General features: G+C 35.9%; 1 long non-coding RNA gene across 4 annotated transcripts in view; it reads left to right on the forward strand.

The window, feature by feature from the left end:
* LOC122710967 overlaps positions 1-20,264 on the forward strand; it is a 66,263-nt gene that overhangs the window by 40,175 nt on the left and 5,824 nt on the right. For 3 of the 4 annotated variants that reach the window (XR_006346031.1, XR_006346034.1, XR_006346032.1), the window contains one exon: positions 3,110-3,400. This is a non-coding gene — a long non-coding RNA (uncharacterized LOC122710967). The remainder of the gene's footprint in view (positions 1-3,109; positions 3,401-20,264) is intronic. The other variant, XR_006346033.1, reaches the window with a different exon arrangement.

A 20,264-nucleotide genomic window follows, 5' to 3' on the forward strand; every position in this document is an offset into this window, starting at 1 on the left:
AAAAAAAAAAAAAAAAAAAAAAAATCGCTACCAATTTTGCATAAAAATTTTTCGAAACTTTTTAACAATCAATTCGAGTAATAATTCTAAAAGAAACATCCATGGCTATTATAATACGATAAAAAGAACAATTTTAATTTCAACAATCATTAATTGTCGAGTTTAAAAAATTAAAATATTTCCCAATTGATATTTTCTCCTATTTTTTCAATTTCAATTTAATTTTCATAAAAATATTCAAAAATTCGATTCGATCTTTCTCTTCAAAAAATTAATCGGAAATATTTTAATTCTAAGAGATATTCTAATTCTAAGAGATATATGTCGATATATATCGATATATAAATACTACGAAGACTATGAAGACTCGAAATACGGAAAATTGTTTACCGTCGTTAGAATGGGTATCGCCTTCGTGTCTCCAAGGGAAAAAATTCGCTTGGCTCGTGGAAAATATTCGCGTGGAGATATAGCGGAAAATTGAGAATGGAAATCGTTTTCGTAAAGTCATGTCCGCACGTAACGTTTCGTCCGGGTGGACGAAAATTGTAGGCGTCATTATCTATTCAGGCGCATCAGTTCGCATCGTGAGATATTGAACTGCACTATCCCTATTTAAATATTCATGAACGTCTTTGTAATCGACGTAATACGGGTCTAGGCGTAATCTCACGTGTCAGAAAGTAAATAGGCCTGCATTTTCAACCGGTGATTCACCGGTCCGGTGTAAAATGTCCGCATATTAATTCCGTTAATCCGATAGAAACTTTGACCATTTCCATTCAAGGAACATTTCCATGATCCGTACTATAGGATGATGCTCTTTTTATACGATTCATCGTCATTAATTCTCTCCTTTTATCACTTTATATATATATATTTTTTTTTACATAATATTTTTCCGTATTCGACTCAAAAATCGATCAATATTTGACAGAATTCGACAAAATTCGATAAAATTTAACAGAATTCGAGGCAATTCAATAAAATTCGATAAAATTTGACAAAATTCGATAGAATTTGACAGAATTCGAATACGATAAAATTCACAAAAAATTCAAAATTCGTCAAAATTTGACGATTTATCGAATTCGATAAAATTTTCGATGGAATAAAATTTGACAAAATTCGATAAAATTCAAGAATTCGAGGCAATTCAATAAAACTCGATAAAATTTGACAAAATTCGACAGAATTTGACAGAATTCGAATACGATAAAATTCACAAAAAATTCAAAATTTCTCAAAATTCGACAATTTATCGAATTCGATAAAATTTTCGATGGAATTGAATAAAATTTGACAGAATTCGATAAAATTCAACAGAATTCGAGGCAGTTCAATAAAACTCGATAAAATTTGACAAAATTCAACAGAATTCGATAGAATTCGAATACGATAAAATTCACAAAAAATTCAAAATTCGTCAATATTCGACGATTTATCGAATTCGATAAAATTTTTGATGGAATTGAATAAAATTTGACGGAATTCGATAAAATTCAATAGAATTCAATAAAATTCGATAAAATTTGACAAAATTTGACAGAATTCGATACGATAAAATTCACAAAAAATTCGTCAAAATTCCTCAAAATTGGACGATTTATCGATAAAATTTTCGATGGAATTCGATTCCAATATGACAAATTCGAGAAAAAAATTCGAGAAAATTTCCGACGAAAGAAGAATCTGACAAAAAAAAAAAAAAAGAAAAATCCCAACGAAATTCCCCACAAGAATCCGCGCGAAGGATGTCCCTTCGCGCGACATCCTTCCGCCTCCCTGTCCGCGGACAAACAACAACGGGTGGATCGCGCGGTCGATTAATTACGTTAATGAAAATTTGCCGGAGGGAGCGGAGGGAGGCGAAAGGAAGCCGGGTTTAGAATTTGCCCGCACCCTCGCTCACGCTCCGTTGCTCTTTATTTTCTTTTTCCACCAATTCGAATTAAATTCACCACGCTTTCCTTCCACGCTTCCATCCTGCACGCGGCCTTGTCGCCGCGCCGCGGGCTGTTTAGCAGCTCGCGCTGAAATAATTCCCGGGGAAATTTGATTTGCTAATTCGACATCGGTTTCTCCAACCTTCGTCGTCGTCGTCGTCGTCGTCGTCGTCGTAGTCGTCGTAGTCGTCATCGTCGTAGTCGTCGCCGCGATTCTCGTCGCGAGAACGCGACGAGAGGGGGAGGGGAGGAGAAGGTGCTCGCGAGCCATCGTCGTGCACCCACGCTTGCGAAAACAATGGCATTATAATTATAATTGCAGTACACCGCGACGGTAAACAGGTCTGGCTTTGTAGGTGCGCGAGTAGGTAGGAGGGGGGGGACTTTCTTGCTCTTATTAAATGAGGCGCTGCTGCTTTCAGAGATGGCTGGCCAACGTTATTACGAGACGTAATAATAGGCGAAGTGGAGTCCAAGGTTTACGGGGGTCGATCCTGGACAAATCGTACAAGGATACGTAAAGTTTTGCTCGTTTTGCTTCGCCTCCCTTCCTTGCTTCGAGATTTTCGAGTGGAAATGAAAGGAGGAGGAGAGAGAGGAGAGAGAGATAAAGAGAGAAAGGCGACTTTCGGAGGAGGTTTGGGGAACTTTGAATTTGATTCGATCGAATTTTTCATATCTTTATGGGAAAGGTAGATCGTTCGATTATTTTATTTCTTTTTTTTTTTTTTTTTTAGATTTTCGAGTGGAAAGGAAATGGGAAGTATGTGATCGAATATTGCATAATTTTTACGAGAACAATTCTTTTCTCTCACTTGTTCATTTTCATTCTTCAAGTTTTAAATTCTTCAAGTAAAGAGAGAAAAGCAATACGTTTCGAGCAATTTTTTTCCTGATACCATTCTTATAATAAAATACGTATAATTCGCAAGCATTGAAAGATAAATCGTATTCTTCTTCGCCCCAAATTTAATTAATACACTCCTTGACAATATTGATTAACTTTTCTAAAAATATCGATCCATCCATATCCCTCTCAAGAGGGGTACAATTTTTGTTGAAACGAATAAATACCGTAATAATATCCCCCTGTCGGGGGGTTGTCTCGAAACAATTCCCAGCTGTTTATACTCCAACTCGTTCGCACGTTGTCTCTGTTGCAGGGAAGACGAGGCGAGGAGACGAGGCCCTCTAGAAGGAAGGAGGTGACACAAGGCAAACTCGAAAGGAAACGATCCCTTATCGTACTTGTTCCGCTCGTACCCTTACCCTTTCCTTTCCTTTCCTTTCCTTTCCTTCCTTTTTTTCTCCCGATCTTTTCTCGGCCATCGCGATAATGGCTCATCGAGACACGCGCTCCGTACCTCGTCGATGGCAAATACGAAAGGAGCGGCCGTTTAAACTCGAATGCGACCCATGGGACGGCCCGCCGTCGACGGTAATAAATATGCAAAGTAAGGGTTTACGAAGCATACTGGCGTGGAAACGTGGCGAATTGGCCTGTATCCGGTAACCGTTCCCTCGAAAAATTCGCGTAACACGAATGATCGTATCTTCGAAATCGATTATTAATAGGGAATTGATCGTCGAATACGGAAAATGCCGTGGGTGTCAGCCGATTTTCGATCGTTGCGAATTATTTTAAACATTTTGGATTCTCATCGAGGTTCGAGAATATAGAGACTTTGCTCTAATTGAAATTTCGAAATATCTTGAATGATCGTACCGAAATGGATTATTAATAGGGAGTCGAATATGGAAAATTCTATGGATTAAACATTTTGGATTCTAGGATATTAAAAATTTAGAAAAATCTCCGCGTCGAGATTTGAGTGTACGAGACTTTGTTCTAATTGAAATTTCGAAATATCTTGAATGATCGTACCGAAATGGATTATTAATAGGGAGTCGAATATGGAAAATTCTATGGATTAAACATTTTGGATTCTAGGATATTTAAAATTTAGAAAAATCTCCGCGTGGATTCTCGTCGAGGTTTGAGACTTTGCCTTTTTGATTGAAATTTCGAAAAAAATGTCTTGAATGATGTTCGAAATTATTAATCGATCGAATATGGAAAATGCTATGGATTGAACATTATAGAATATTAAAAATTTAGAAAAATCTCTGGATTCCTCGATTTCTCTTCGAGTATATACGAGACATTGTCTTGATTGGAATTTTGAAATATCTTTACCTCAACGTGCCCCTAAGAGTTGGGCATAATTGAAAACGAGAGAATTAAAAATATTTTTGTGTAAAGATTAAATCTGATGACATATCTAAGAATTTATAAATTTTCACTTTCCACTTTCACTTCGAAACGATGATCGTTCGAAAACGAGATAAAATCCGATACGAGCGGAGGATGACGGTGCAAATTCTCAAGGCCCGATTCTCAAGGATGATCGATGGGAGGAATTATCCGGATATGGATTAGTAAGTAGCTGCGAAGGATCTTAAGTACGCGCATCTTCAATCAGAATGCGTTACATAAGCACAGTGCGGATGCGCTTACGATTAGAGCTACTTAGGTTTAATTAGTCCGTAATTCGATAGCGCATACAGCATTATCCATCGCCAGGATGTTGCTCTCCCTGCGACATCTCTCTCTACCGATTCCATCTAACCGGTTGATGCTACAAGATGCCTAAACTAATCTGGCCTTCCTCCTAAATCCCTTTGATGATTAGTAATTGAGGATATCTCCGGTAAGGACCATTCCCTCCCCCTCCAATGCTCGTATAAGGCAAATATAGATTCGTACGCGTCGATGCTTTCTAACTTCCCCAATACTCGCCATTTCTATTTTCCATATTCGCTTGTCGATGCACGAATTTTCGATATTGTTGTTGGAGTCCACCAGTATTATTCTCAGATGTAGAATTTTTCGAATATTTATTAACGATCGTTGTTTAATTAGAATTTGAACGTCTGATTTTGTGAAATAAAAATTCCTTTCGAATTTTTCGAAATTACGTTTGTTCACAAATATTTCATCGAAATAATTCGAAATATTTCTTGGAATTTTGTTTATCATCAAGGGAGATCCATCCATTTTTTCGTAAAACTTCGATATTATTGTTAGAGTCACCAATATTATGCTTAGATGTAGAATTTTTCGAATATTCGAAATATTTTATTTATTATTCGATCGTTGCTCAATTAGAATTTCATTTGTGAAATAAAAATCCTTTTGAACTTTTCGAAATTACATTCACAAATATTTTATCGAAATAATTCGAAATATTCGTTTCTTGGAATTTTGTCATGTTGTTATCAAGGCAGATCCATCCATTTTTCGTAAAACTTCGATATTATTCGATATTATTGTTAGAGTCACCAATATTATGCTTAGATGTAGAATTTTTCGAATATTCGAAATATTTTATTTATTATTCGATCGTTGCTCAATTATAATTTCATTTGTGAAATAAAAATCCTTTTGAACTTTTCGAAATTACATTCACAAATATTTTATCGAAATAATTCGAAATATTCGTTTCTTGGAATTTTGTTTATCATCAGTATATAAATTCTTCACGTCGTTTCTATTTTTCACCATCCAGGATCGATTCGATCCAATCTCCTCCGAATATTAAAAACAAAAAACTCGTNTTTTGAACTTTTCGAAATTACATTCACAAATATTTTATCGAAATAATTCGAAATATTCGTTTCTTGGAATTTTGTCATGTTGTTATCAAGGCAGATCCATCCATTTTTCGTAAAACTTCGATATTATTCGATATTATTGTTAGAGTCACCAATATTATGCTTAGATGTAGAATTTTTCGAATATTCGAAATATTTTATTTATTATTCGATCGTTGCTCAATTATAATTTCATTTGTGAAATAAAAATCCTTTCGAACTTTTCCAAATTACATTCACAAATATTTTATCGAAATAATTCGAAATATTCGTTTCTTGGAATTTTGTTTATCATCAGTATATAAATTCTTCACGTCGTTTCTATTTTTCACCATCCAGGATCGATTCGATCCAATCTCCTCCGAATATTAAAAACAAAAAACTCGTTTTATATTCATATAAACAATGAAACGAAACCGCTTGATTCTGAAACGGGACAAAGACATCATACATACATCGAACATATTCATTTGAAGGAAGAGTATCAGAGGATAGATCCTATGCATCCATTTTTCCTAAAACTTCGATATTGTTAGAGTCACTAATATTATGCTTAGATGTAGAATTTTTCGAATAGTCGAAATATTTTATTTATTATTCGATCGTTGCTCAATTAGAATTTCATTTTGTGAAATAAAAATCGAACTTTTCGAAATTACATTCACAAATATTTCATCGAAATAATTCGAAATATTCGTTTCTTGGAATTTTGTTTATCATCAATATATAAATTCTTCACGTCGTTTCTATTTTTTACCGATTCGATCCAATCTCCTCCGAATATTAAAAACGAAAAACTCGTATTTATATTCATATAAACAATGAAACGAGACCGCTTGATTCTGAAACGGGGCAAAGACATCATATATATACATCGAACGTCCTCGTTTGAAGGAAGGAGTGTCAAAGGATAGGGCAGATCCATCCCATTCTTCGTAAAAGGACACGCGAGAAAATTTACAGAGGAATAGAGATGTGTGTAGATGGTGGATGAAGGGGGAGGGGGAGGGACACGCGAGCGCACCGCGAGTCCTTTGGAATCGAGCATTTTTCCGGGGCTCTGGCCACGGATCAAACGGAAGGGAGAGGGGGAGGGAAACATTCTTGTGCCGCGCACATGGGATTTCCAAAGGATCTCCTGGACGAAAAGTATTCGAGATCCGATGAATTCCGAATAAAGGAGGCGCAGCTGGAATCCCGGAAACCGGAGCGTGCAAGTCGTCGCCGGGGCATTCTGGGAGTGCAACTGGAATTTCGTCTCCCGCGCTACTCTCGCCTTTTCAGACCTTTACGGCTAAAATATTTCGGGTCGCATAAATATTTGGACTTCTGCGAGAAAGAAGCTTCGTTAAATGACTTCTTCCGCTTCCCTTTTCCCAATTTTCTTTCTGTAGATATTCTGTAGATTTAGTTTTCGTCATTGATTAGATTTAGTAGATTTAGTTTCGTGTCATTTTTTAAAATCGAGGGAGGTTTATAAAGGGAGGTTTTCCCTTTACACGCGAAGGGAGAATTTTTCAGAGTCGGTCGTTTTCTCGATCAATGCGTTCATTTTCCGCAAGGGGGACCGACGGGCCTCGTGCCCGCTTTCGCGAGTCCCTTGGGTGGTGGCGTACCCACGGACCTGAGCCAAATCGTTATTTCAACCATTTTGAAACATCTACGATCATTAAAAATATTTAATCGTAGCTCTCAATGTCTTCAAAAAAATTAAACCAATTTTAATCCCCTGTCTCTCTCATAAACAATTGTTTTTTTTTTTAAAAAAGAAGAAAAGTAAACTCTTTAAAACTCAAGTGTACTCGTACATATCCCATTCCATATTGTTTTTAAAGAAACTGGAAACGAAAAGACTCCGTCCATGGGGACTCGAAACGAAAAGAAAAGGAAAAGAAGAGAGAAGGGAGAGAGAGAGAGAAGTAAAAAATTGAGAGAGAGAGAGAGAGAGAGGGAAGGGAATGACCGGTGAGAATTGCTTCGTTTTTGCCGGTGGCATTCATATACAACAAGCTCGTTACTTAACACCTTCGAAAGAAGAAGCGGGAGGGGAGGAGAGAAGGCATTAAGTAAAAGCGGGCGGTGCCACGAGCGCGGGATCGGAGAGGAGAAAGAGGGGAGGGGAGGGGACACGGCCCCACTCATTCCTCGGCCTGTTAACTTTTCAACGAACCTTGCTGCCAGACTCAAAAGCTCTCGGTAAAGCGTGATTTACACGTCACGGAAACTTACCCCGTATTTTCCCCCTCCCCTACATCCGCCATTTCCTCGGCCAACCCCCGACTATGATTCTTTCGTCGGGGTAAAAACTCTGCCCGTTTCTCTCCCCGAAGAAACGCGGAATAATTCGTTCTTATAAACCTTCGTTCCATCGTGCTTGTGCACGATGCACGGGGTATCGTTTACACAGGAAATAGTGGCGTAATTCGAAATTTCCATTTATCGAGTTTTTTCGGGGTGGATAGGGATGATGTATGGTTGTTGTTGCTTTATTATATACCTTAGGGTGAGCGAGCGAGCGAATTTTTAAACTATGAACTGACTTTCAATTTGACACCTCCGTGATATTATTATGTTGTACGTATGTATAGAAAGTTTGCCGTGTAATTTTTAAGTTTTATGCAAGTTTTATCTTTACGAACGAATAGATTTTTTTTTCTTTTATGTTAATTTCGTTCGTCTTTTTTTTTTTTTTTTTAGGTATTTTTAATTTTGCCCTCGATTCAACAGTGCGATTAACGATTAATTCGAAAACATTTCTGAAGTTAAATTAATATTAAATTGGGACGAAGACGGGAATTCTGTAAGCTGTAACGATGTCACATATGAATCTTTGTGTAAGTTTAATATGTTGGTTAGGGATTTGCGTTAGGGCGTGGCAATTCTAATTTTACCAAGCCACTGGATATTGCGCAAGCTGTGCCCTGTGTACAAACTCGTAACCAACCACCCAACTAATTTTTAGATTGAAGTTTATGTTAGTGGTATTGAATCTATAGCATGATAGATGGTGTGAAAGTTATTAGAATGTTGGAAGATATTCCAATTTGTAGTGTCGTCTATTTATCCATATTTTAAAAGTATTATTTTCAATTGATAATCGTCAAATCGATTTTTGAACACGGTCAGAACACGGTATTTGTAAAATCGTTAAAACTCTGAAAATAGAGGAAATTACATCATTGAAACTCTCGTTTCGATATCTTAATCAATTACTATATCTTTTTTCTTGGAAATTGCGTTCTTCCAGAAATCGTATCTGTCGCTTGTCTGGAGTTTGAGTCAGTGAAATAGAGTGTAAGTGAGAGGTCCGTAAATAACAAGGACAAAGATAGTAAACGATCGAAAATTAACTTTCTCTTTACACGACGATATCTCGGGAACCGGAAGTCGTATCGAGATAAACGAGAAAGGGTTTCAAAGGGCAAGGTTCTGCCCTTTTAATGATCATTCACTCGTTGATCGAAAATTATTATCTTCGAAGTTACAAGAGTTCGAAATTTTCTTAATTTTAATAAGGTTTAATCAGATGTTGCAAAGCGTACGATTAAAAATTACGTTTTCTTCACGCGATGATATTTCGAGCATCGAATGTCGTATCGGGATAAATTAAAAAGCATTTTAAAGGGCAAAGTTCCTTGTTTTTAGTGATCGTTCACTCGTTGACCGGAAGTTACTATCTTCGAAGTTACAAGAGTTCAAAATTTTCCTAATTTTAATAAGGTTTAACTAGATGTTGCAAAGCGTACGATTAAAAATTACGTTTTCTTCACGCGATGATATTTCGAGCATCGAATGTCGTATCGGGATAAATTAAAAAGCATTTTAAAGGGGAAAGTTCCGTGTTTCTAGTGATCGTTCACTCGTTGACCGGAAGTCACTATCTTCGGAGTTATAGCGGTTGAAAGTTTTCCTAATTTTAATAGGATTTCGTCAGACTTAAGATGATTAAAAATTCAAATTGAATTTTTCCAATTTAAAAGTACAAGAAGAATAATGTATGATGGAAAACGGATCCGGTAAATTTTTAATAGATAGAGACCGGGATGAAAAATCGAACGAGCCGCTTTGCATGTTTATTGTCCGCGTGATTAAAGGCAAGAAAGTTTGTATTAGCCATTAAAAAGTCGGGATACGAGTTGCAGTACGGGGGATCGAGCAAGTTCGGTTGGACTTTAAATGAGAACAAGTCGGCGAGTAAAGCGCGATTCACGTTGCGCGTGTTCCGTGCGAGCAATAAGCTTGCGTTAAAATTGATTAAACGAAATTCGTAATGATTGTATACGATAAGGGAAGACGTTCGAAAATTATTTTATTTTATCATTGCGTATAGGAAATAACTCGATGTACGGATCTCGAGTTTTCGAGTATCGAGTTAAAACACTTGTTCTATTACATATTTAATTAGCGCTCGTGATATCGAGTGTATAATTTATAATCTAGAAATTATTGAAATTCTCTCTACAGAGTTTAATTTCAATTGGGACATGGATATTTACAAATAATTAATCTTCGTTCAAGAATTTTAAATTCGACGTAATTTTTTATAAAAAAAAAAAAAAAAAAAACGAAGACGAAAGAATTAATTAATCCAATTTTATTTTCATAGTTTCTCCAATAATTTTTTTTTTTTTTACTTTAATATTAAATAAATTATTAAAAGGGGTAGGGTAGGATGATCTGGATACTAGGGATTAACGTTTAATTTAATTTATATACTCTTCGAACTTGCACTATAATTATTTCACAATGTTTATTATTATTGATCGTTAAAACCTATTGCAGACGCAATATTACCCACTAATTTGTTTACATATTTTGATTATAATTAATACAATATTATATTATAACAAAGATACAAAAGTAATATTATACGCTATGAATTATGAAATAATATAATTTGATTCGTTTCTCACACTATTCAACGACAGGAGTGAGACGTATTATTTTCCATCGCCATTATTACTCGCCATTATTAGTCGCAGACTATGCAATCATTCGAAAGATACGTCAGATGGGTTTTCTTTTTAAAGGGACAAAGGAAATGTAAAGGGGGCAATATCGAGAAGGTAACTCGGTCTTTATTTTCTTCCGTTCTCTTGCCTTTTACACAATAACTTTTCGTTTCTTCTCTCTCTCTCTCTCTCTCTCTCTCTCTCTCTCTCTCTCTCTCTCTCTCTTTCCTTACGAGAGAAATAAACGCTTCTTTCTGCAATAACAAGATATAATAACGCTGTATAAGTAGGATCGATTGACTGAATTTACAGTGGAGACGTTGAAAATTATCGTTCGATGTATAAAACGTGAGTTGATATAGTACGTTGTGGAAAAAAAAAATGCTTTGTCGCGATATTTAATTAGATAATTGATATATTAACATACTTCTTAAATATGTCTTACAATAGCATCATGATAACGAGTCAAACTGATCAACATCTAAGAACGTTCACACGAAAGTTTCTATTGATCTCTACTGATCATCTGAAGTTGAAGATCGAACAATTTTTAAAAAGTGGAGTTGATTAGTTTGACTTCTCGACTTGTCGCGATTGCGAATTCTTTTTCTATCAGAAGTTGGTCGTCTGGGAGTGAACGACCAGGCAAACTACGTGTATTCTCAAGCAATAACAGCGCAAATGTGTGTTAATTCCCCAAGAATACGCGTCGCCAACCTGGCCTATGAAGTAATCCTTGATCTTCCTTCTTTCTTCTTTCTTCTCCTCCTCTTCCCCTCTTTGACAATTTTTTTTTTTCTTTTTTCACGATTCATCACTTACATACGTATGCGCATCTTTCGATAGCCAAACTGATCCCCTCCATTCTCTGTAAAAATTTCCATCCCAATTGTGGAGAGAGAGAAAAAAAAATTAATACAATTACACGCAATACATTTCGAAAGAAAAATCGTTAAATCGTTTTTTCTTTTCTTTTGATATATTTTTCAAAATGACTGGAGTTGATCAGTAGTACAACTTCCAAACTATTTATTGTAATATCGTAATACCCAATAATTCAATAATTCAATAATAGTAGCGGCATTAATCACTCGAGATACTCGAGATACTCGAGATAACTATGAAAAAAATAATTAATCAAAATATTGTTTTTCAATGGCGCTCGTATAAATGTAGGTGTGGACAGGGCATAAAACTAATGGAACACCGTTGTACCCGAACAAGGACTCTCGTGAAAGGTTCTGCTCCTGATGTACGCGTATCTGCATATTTCCGCACTCGTGTGGAAACGTGTGTTCCCCACGTTTCCGCGATTTAACCGTATCCGTGGCGGAATGGACTGTAAAGCGATGAAATACGAGTGGATATCACGAACGAAGGAACGAAGATGGATATTATATTGGCGTGATATTTCTTGCGAGTTATAAATATCAAATAATCTAATGTTATTATCCGATTTCAATCGTTATCCAAAGTATTCTTAATTACAAATTCAAAAGTATTAATTTTCTCATGATTTCTGAAGGATCCACAATTCCATCTTTAGAAAATCGGAAACGATCCATTTGATCTTTTTCATTTTCGATTATTATTCAAAGTATTCTAATTCCAAATTCAAAAATATCGATCCTTCCCTGATTTCTGAAGGATCCATAATTCTTTAGAAAATCGATTAGAATTCTTTAGAAGATCGGAACGTATTCCATTCGATCTTTTTCATTTTGATCATTATTCAAAGTATTCTAATTCCAAATCCAAAAATATCGATCCTCTTCTGATTTCTGAAGCATTAGAGTTTTATTTTTAGAAAATTGAAAGCGTATTCCATAAATTTAAAAAAAATCAAAAATTGTACGAATTTCAATCTATCCAAAATATTCTAATTCCAAATCAAAACATATCGATCCTCCCCTGATTTTTGAAGGATTCACAATTCCATTTTTTAGAAAATCGGAAGCGTATTCCATTCGATCTTTTTCATTTCAAAAAATTAAAAATTTTACCGACACAATTTCAAATTCCATATAAATATTCTAATTCCAAATTCAAAAATATCGATCTTTTCCTGATTTCTGAAGGATTCACAATTCCATCTTTAAAAAATCGGAAGCGTATTCCATTCGATCCTTTTGATTTCAAAAAATTAAAAATTTTACCAACACGATTTCAATCTATCCAAAATATTCTAATTCCAAATCAAAAAATATCGATCCTCCCCTGATTTCTAAAAAATTCCATTTTTTAGAAAATCGGAAGCGAATTGCATTCGATCTTTTTCATTTCAAAAAATCAAAAATTGTACGAACACGATTTCCAATCGTCGCCGTACGCGATATTCGTTGTACACAGACGGATTGTTCGAACAAACAAGTCCGCGGGACCGCGAGAGCAATCGCAATCGAGAGATTTTTCCATCCGATCGGTTTCACCGGCCGATCGTTCTTCGATTACAAAACGCGCGGAAACGCCTCGCGTTACAGGCGAGCGCGCGCGATTACAGGACAACCCCCGTGTCGGGGGCGCAATTTCCCCGTGACGCGAACTGATAATAGAACGTCACACAAGCTCCACGAGCCACGTGGAAATCGGCGACGATAATGAGAAACGCGAGTATCGAATGAACTGTTCAATTCTACGAATCGAATTACACTTATTCGTTGAATCTTCAACTATTTTAACGTGGGATTAGAATATTAATTAGGCTTATTCGAGGAACACTTTTTATTCGAGGGGAGAAATTCTGAACAAATATTAGAATTTTTATGGAAAATTTAAGTATACAATGTACATAGAAAATTACATATATTATACAGACGTGAAATATAATAATTTTAATTATTAATTCGATTAAAATTTACCCTATTTACTTAACATCTCAAGTAAATTCTTCGAAGCTATTTCGTTGATTACTTCCAATAGTTTTTAAATTCGTCTCAAAATTCGAATTGACCCCGATTCTTCTCTGTCCCAATTTCGAAAGAACGACGAAATCGAATATCACTAACGAATAATTTCCATAAACGCGAAAAGATGGACGGATTGTTACAAAAGTGGCCCACATCCCGGCCAAATTCATTTCATTATTCTCACTTGTTCCAATGATCAAGTGGATCATCCTTTCCCCGCGGACGGCATTACGGTTTTCGATCGGGGCCGTTGTTTCGATCGAGTGGCCATCCAACAAATGGTCCACTTTGTTATCATCCGGCCCTCCAACTTCCCCCTCCCTCCAGATTTTCTACACCATCGTTGTGAAAATTAGTCGACAAGCGTTGCGCAACTCGCCAATTCGCCCTGCCCCCTTTCCATTGATTTAATTCTTTCTTTTTCGTGTCACACAGCTCCGTGACACGAACACCAAAGAGAATCGCGATCGAGGATTCGATTATAATCGGGTATTTCTTTGTTATTTTGCCGGAGGGAAAAAGAAAGTAAAGTGAAGTAGGATAGAATAGGATAGAACGTGCGATCGTTTGTTAAAGAATTTTTGGTAAGTATCGATGTAATTGATATATTGATATATGGTGTTTGGAGTATTGAAGGAAAGAGAGAGAGAGAGAGAGAAAGAGAGAGAGATAATATTTGGTTTAGGATTTTGTTGAACGGATCAATTTCGATATCTTTCAATATATTCTTATTCCAGAAAAGAAACTGATCGACGATCAATATCGGTTTATTAATTTTGATTTTAATTCTCGATATTTATCAGAATTTGAATAAATTGTTAGAGGATGTATGTATATATATATATATATATTTCTCGTATCATGATCAATCTTGCTGTATTTACTTACTTCACGATCATTAATCGGAAGGTAATAAAAATTGAGAAGGAAAAGTTTTTCGATTTAACATCGTTAAAAATTCCATCGTTATGGTGAAAGTTAGTTTCGTCGTTTCCAATCTCGGGCGGATATAGGTAATGACGAGAGAGGAAACGATGGCAAGACGATGGAGAAATTGTGATTCGAACTTCATCATGAGATACATTTCCTAAATTGAAGATCGTTCGAATTTTTTTTCTTTCTTCTTTTTTTTTTTTTTTTTTTATGGCTCAATATTTATCCATCCAATCTTCGGGAAGATATCTTTTTTTTTTTTTTTTTGATCTCTTCTCTTTTCGATTTTTAATTCGATTTAAATTTTTTAAAGTTACGATTGTTATTGTTATATTATCGATCGAAAAAGGGCACACAGGTTTAATCGTTCTATATTAATAATAATACACTTGTTTTTTTGTTTTCTTTTTTTCTTTTTTTCGTATTTTCCATTTTATTTTTCAATTTAATGACAATTTTTATAAAGTATCGTTACAGTATTGTTGTTATTAATAATAAAAACTGTTTAATTGTTCTATATACTTTTATGATGTCCACAAAATAGGGGAATTGAATTTTAAATTAAATTTTATATATACCCTTTTCAATGCGGTACGCGGGTAAACATAAACTTTTATATATATATATATATCACGCCGGCTATCGAAAAAGCATAAATCTAGATTTAAATTCATCGTACGAAAATAATAAAAATAATTGATTTTTTTTTTTCATGAAAATTTATAAAAAGCTTGATAGCAGAGCAATATAATATATTCGATATTTAATAAAAAATTAATCGATCCATAATTTAAACTTGAATCGAAAAACAATCGTCAGAAAATAAAATTTCCTTTTATACAGATTAATTCGAGACTTATTTTAAAAGTACGGATGAAATATTTACCATTTTTTCCCCCCTCTCTCTCTCTTTCTCGAAAATCAAAAATTTCTATCCTTCTTTCTTTTCTTTTTTAAATATCTATCGATTACACGTTATTTCGATTATCCAAAGATGATCGTAATATCATATATTAAAATCGTAATATTAAAATCGTGTTCGAAAACGATTCACAACAATGGTATCTACCCATAAAGTTTTAAAAATATACGCACCTTATACATTTAAGTGTTGGGACCGATTCTCCAGAGTCCCCGAAACATTCGGTTTCGAAGAGCACTCCACGGTTTCCGAACCAAGTGATTCTTAAAGGTCCTCGCCCGATTGGATGAAAATAAAAAGGTGGACACAACTGCCAATACACTTAAGTTGGCCTCGCTCGCTTCCACTTGCTTCTAAATATAGAGAAGGACGGTGTTGGCTCGTTGGATAGGGATCGAACGATGGAGCGAGAGAGAGAGAGAGAGACGGGGAGAAAGACGCTTGGTTGGATGGGAACAAGAGAAGGAGAGCAAGAGAGAGAAAGAGAGAGAGAGAAAGAAGGTTGAAAACAATTCCAGGATAATAAGATAGAAAGAAGAACCGGTCGGTGCGATGTAAACCTAAAGAGTGGCTAAAACGCTCGATTCGCGTGAGGATAAAACCGACAAGGATAAAATGTGTTTTATGGAACGAATTCTTCCTTCCTTGTTTTTCGCCTGGTTACGTTTCTTGTTTTTAGTGTTTTTTTAGTCGACGAAGCGCGAATGAATTTTTAAAAAAAAAGAAGATTGTATTAATTGTGGAAATCTTGGATCGATAAACGTTAAAGATTAGAAAGAAGATTTTCAATTTGCTTCCGTATAGAATCTTGTCCATTCCAAATTTTTTTATATCTCGAAATTCTTTTAAAAACGTATATAGAGTGCGAAACGCACCGGATATAAATGTAATTGAAATCGCTTTGAAAACTTCGAACATCCTCTACGTCGAATTGGATGGTGTTTCTCGAACAAAAGGAGAACCATAAAAAACAGGGAATCTTCCCCTTTGGCCTTCCTTTTGCTTTTGCTTTCGCAAGATATCGTCGTGTAAAGGGAATTGTAATTTTTCAAGACTTTACGCTTCTCTCTTTTCAACACTTTGGTTCAAGAGCGTGCAATAGAGTCGATAGATCAGCTGATTTTCACCACTTATCATCGCGTGTACGCATTTCCTGGAAAAAATATAGGTCATCTTTCTCATTTTTCCATGCTTTCAAGTTTTCTATCTCGAAAATTGTTTAAGATTTGAAACGAAATTTCAAAGAGGATCTTTTTTTTTTGGCTATCTTCGATGAATTTTTTTTTTTAATTAAAAGAACGATACAATCGTAATTTTTACTCGTAAGAAGTATTTTGTAAGAGATGGCGATATTTTTTTTTTTAAAGAAAGAAAGATACGTAGAAAGATAGAAGATGTCTGACTTTTTTCCGTTAAATGAAAGAGTATTTTTTTTTTTTTTTTTTTTTTTTTTTTTTTTTTTTTAGGTGAGCGGAATATGGCGCAGTTCGGCGTGAATAAGGATCGAAGAAAGTCGGGACGATATATCTTTACGTCCTGCTTGTAGATTTATTGCGTTCGAGGCACTCGAGAAATTAGGCTGACGCGATCCGTGGGTCAGCCCTCGAATCAGTTTAGTCTCTGTTTAATCTTCCATTGCTATAAATTTTGTTTACCGGGTATTTGAAAGCGTTCGCCTTCGATTTTTTAATAAACATACAGGAGGAAATTTGTTCAACTTTCTTAAACGGAAAGTTTCACCGAAAACTTTGAACGATTCACTTCTTCGAAGTTTAATGCTTTAGTTCTCGTTGTCGTTGTAGAAATATATCGACAACCTTCTCGAGAACATTAAACTTGTAACTCGAAATAATTCCCGCGTGTTCGAGAAGTTTCAAGGTCTCTTCGAATATTAATTTTTATTTCAATGAATTAATTCGTGATTTCTACTTTGATAAACCAAACTAAATATTAATCTCGAATAACAATCTCATTCTACATGCTTATCATATAGAAATCAGAGAAATAATCCTTACCTCCATCAAACACAATCAACGTCCCCCTTTCCTTTTCTGCAAACGAAATTTCCACCCATTAAATAAAGCCACGATAAAACACGAACGAATTCTCATTCCTCCACATCTCTTTATCCAATATTTCTTTCCTAAAAATTTTGGGAAACGAAGACGAAGAGGAATCGAAATAAAAGTCACCCCTATCGTTCGAAAATTTTCCTTCCTTTTCCATCCAATTCTTCTTCTTCTACTTCCACCCTGTCCAATATTCACTCTTTTAACTCTTATCGAATTTTCCACCTCATTGAATCCATCTCTCGCAATTCAACTCGGACCAAACTCGTAGATCAACGATATCATCGAAATATATAACATATCGAATCTCTTTATCGATCCTACGCGTGAAATCGTTTGCGCGCGATGGGTTAACCATCACGGGGAGGAGGGGGGTGGCCAGCAATTTATTAACAGCCCTTGTGCGCGCCGGAAATTTGCGAGACACCCCGTTCTCAAAGTGGCACCCTGCGAATCATGCGAGGCCAAAGAGAGCTAGCCGGCTTCTCCGCCTCTTTGGAAAGAGCTCTGACAGAGAGAGAGAGAGGGGGAGAGAGGGTGAGTGAGAAAGGGGAGAGGCGTGGGAGGGATTAGTATCGACAGGAGTTAAGGTGAAACGTTGGAAGGGCCTCCGGTGCAGGGAAAGGGTGCATAGTGGTGGTCGTGTAGACTGTCGATGGATGGAGAGAGCGAGACAGAGAGAGAGAGAGAGAGAGAGAGAGAGAGAGAGAGAAGAGAAGAGAAGAGAGGGAGGGACGGAGCAAACGGATGGACTGACGGACGCTGGATCCCCGACAAATGGATTAAGCGCAAATTGCTAAACTCTGTTTAATTTGGCCAAATGAATTTTGTTCCTCCGACCCTCTCCTCCTCGTTTTCCTTCCCTTCCTACCATCCTCTCTCTCTCTCTCTCTCTCTCTCTCTCTCTCCGTCCCCCGTCTACTTTTCCACCTCGCTCCGCCCGGTCCCGTTCGATCCTGGAAAGGGAAAAGGTTCGTGGCAAAGTTTCGGCCGAAAGCTTGTTTCCTTCCTTCCTTCCTTCCTTCCTTCCTTCCTTCCTCCGCGGGTGCACGATGCGGATGCGCTTGCTTGGATGCGATTTCGGATTTCGAAGAGTTTTGAAAAATTTTTGGAAAGGTTTTTGAAAAAGATTTCTCGATTTCTTGTTATTTGTATAGAGAGAAATTTTTTTCTTATTTTATTGAGAGAACAATTGCAATTCGGTCGAACTGTATATATCGAGAGATTATTATATTGAATTTATTTATCAAAAGTTATTATCAAAAGTTTGTATCTCCTCTATCATCGAGATATATAGTAATCGAGAACGCTCAAGAGCAGAGAGATTTCAAAAAAAAAAAGAAAAACTAACCCTCTATTTGAAATCCAAAAAGATCCGTGCATTGATGGTCTTCGTTCTCGAAAATACAAATTAAATCTATAAATTAAATCGAGAAAAAGAGAGAGAGAGAGAGAGAGAGAGAGAGAGAGAGAGAGAGAGAGAGAGAGAGGAACAAACCACAAATCCCGAATCTCCATTCAACCGAATCGATTCGAACGACATTTCGCTAATTACGCACGTATTTCCTGAGGATGTTAATCGCGGTTTTTGGGAACGATCCCGATTGTTCGCCGGATTAAATTAAGTCTTGGAAAACAAAATGAGCGCGAAAACGGGGGCGGGAAACGGGGAGATACTTGGGAGAGCTTGGTGGAAACGATGGTGGAGGGAATCAAAAGCGGGCCGGTTCGGTTATTATCCCTCCCCCTCCCCCCGCGTATACAACGTGGTGTTGTTAGGGTAACTTCGTAATCGGACTACGCGCAATATTATCTCATATTCAGACGGTTCGTTTGTGCTGTTTCGAAATCAGCGGAGGTGTCCATCTACGAATACGTGCCTAAATCAAGCGACCGGAGATTATAACTCGCGCTTAGAACACCCTTGTCGAGGATATAAACCCGGATACCCGAGGTTTGTTGTGTACAGTGGCGCGCAAAAGTTTTTCGAAGCATCCGTAGCGATGCATGTCGAAACGAAATTTTTCATCTCGATGTTCTTTTGGTTATTTTTTATTCTTCATTTTGTTTCATTGATATTTGAATATTTCTTTTTTTTTTTCTTTTTATTTCGAATAAATAATTGTAACAAGTTTGTTGTGTACAGTGGCGCGCAAAAGTTTTTGAAAGCATCCGTAGCGATGCATGTCGAAACGAAATTTTTCATCTCGATGTTCTTTTGGTTATTTTTTATTCTTCATTTTGTTCGATATTTGAATATTTTTCTTCTTTTTTTTTTTTTTATTTAGAATAAATAATTGTAACAAGTTTGTTGTGTACAGTGACGCGCAAAAGCTTTTGAAAGTTTATTTTTTATTTTATTCGATATTTAAGTTTTTTTTTTTTATTTCGAGTAAATAATTGTAACAAGTTTGTTGTGTGCAGTGGCGCGCAAAAGTTTTTGGAAGCATCCTTAGCAAGTATGTAGAAACGAAATTTTCATCTCGATATTCTTTTGGTTATTTTTTATTCTTCATTTTGTTCGATATTTGAATATTTTTCTTTTTTTTTTTTTTTTATTTAAAATAAATAATTGTAACAAGTTTGTTGTGTACAGTGGCGCGCAAAAGTTTTTGGAAGCATCCTTAGCAAGCATGTAGAAACGAAATTTTTCATCTCGATATTCTTTTGGTTATTTTTTATTTCGTTATTTCGATATTTAGGTATCTTTTTTTTATTTCGAATAAGTAATGGTGCAATTACGAATAATAAACGACATACTTTAATACCACCTCATAATCATGATAATCTAGACATAATCCCACTAATGTTACATTAATATCACAATAAAATCTAAATCTCGAGATTGAAGAACCATCGAAGCCGGAAACCATACGCGAATT

Source organism: Apis laboriosa, unplaced genomic scaffold (assembly GCF_014066325.1).
Source record: "Apis laboriosa isolate Shangri-la unplaced genomic scaffold, ASM1406632v1 scaffold16_cov148, whole genome shotgun sequence".
NCBI classification, from domain to species: Eukaryota; Metazoa; Arthropoda; class Insecta; order Hymenoptera; family Apidae; genus Apis; species Apis laboriosa.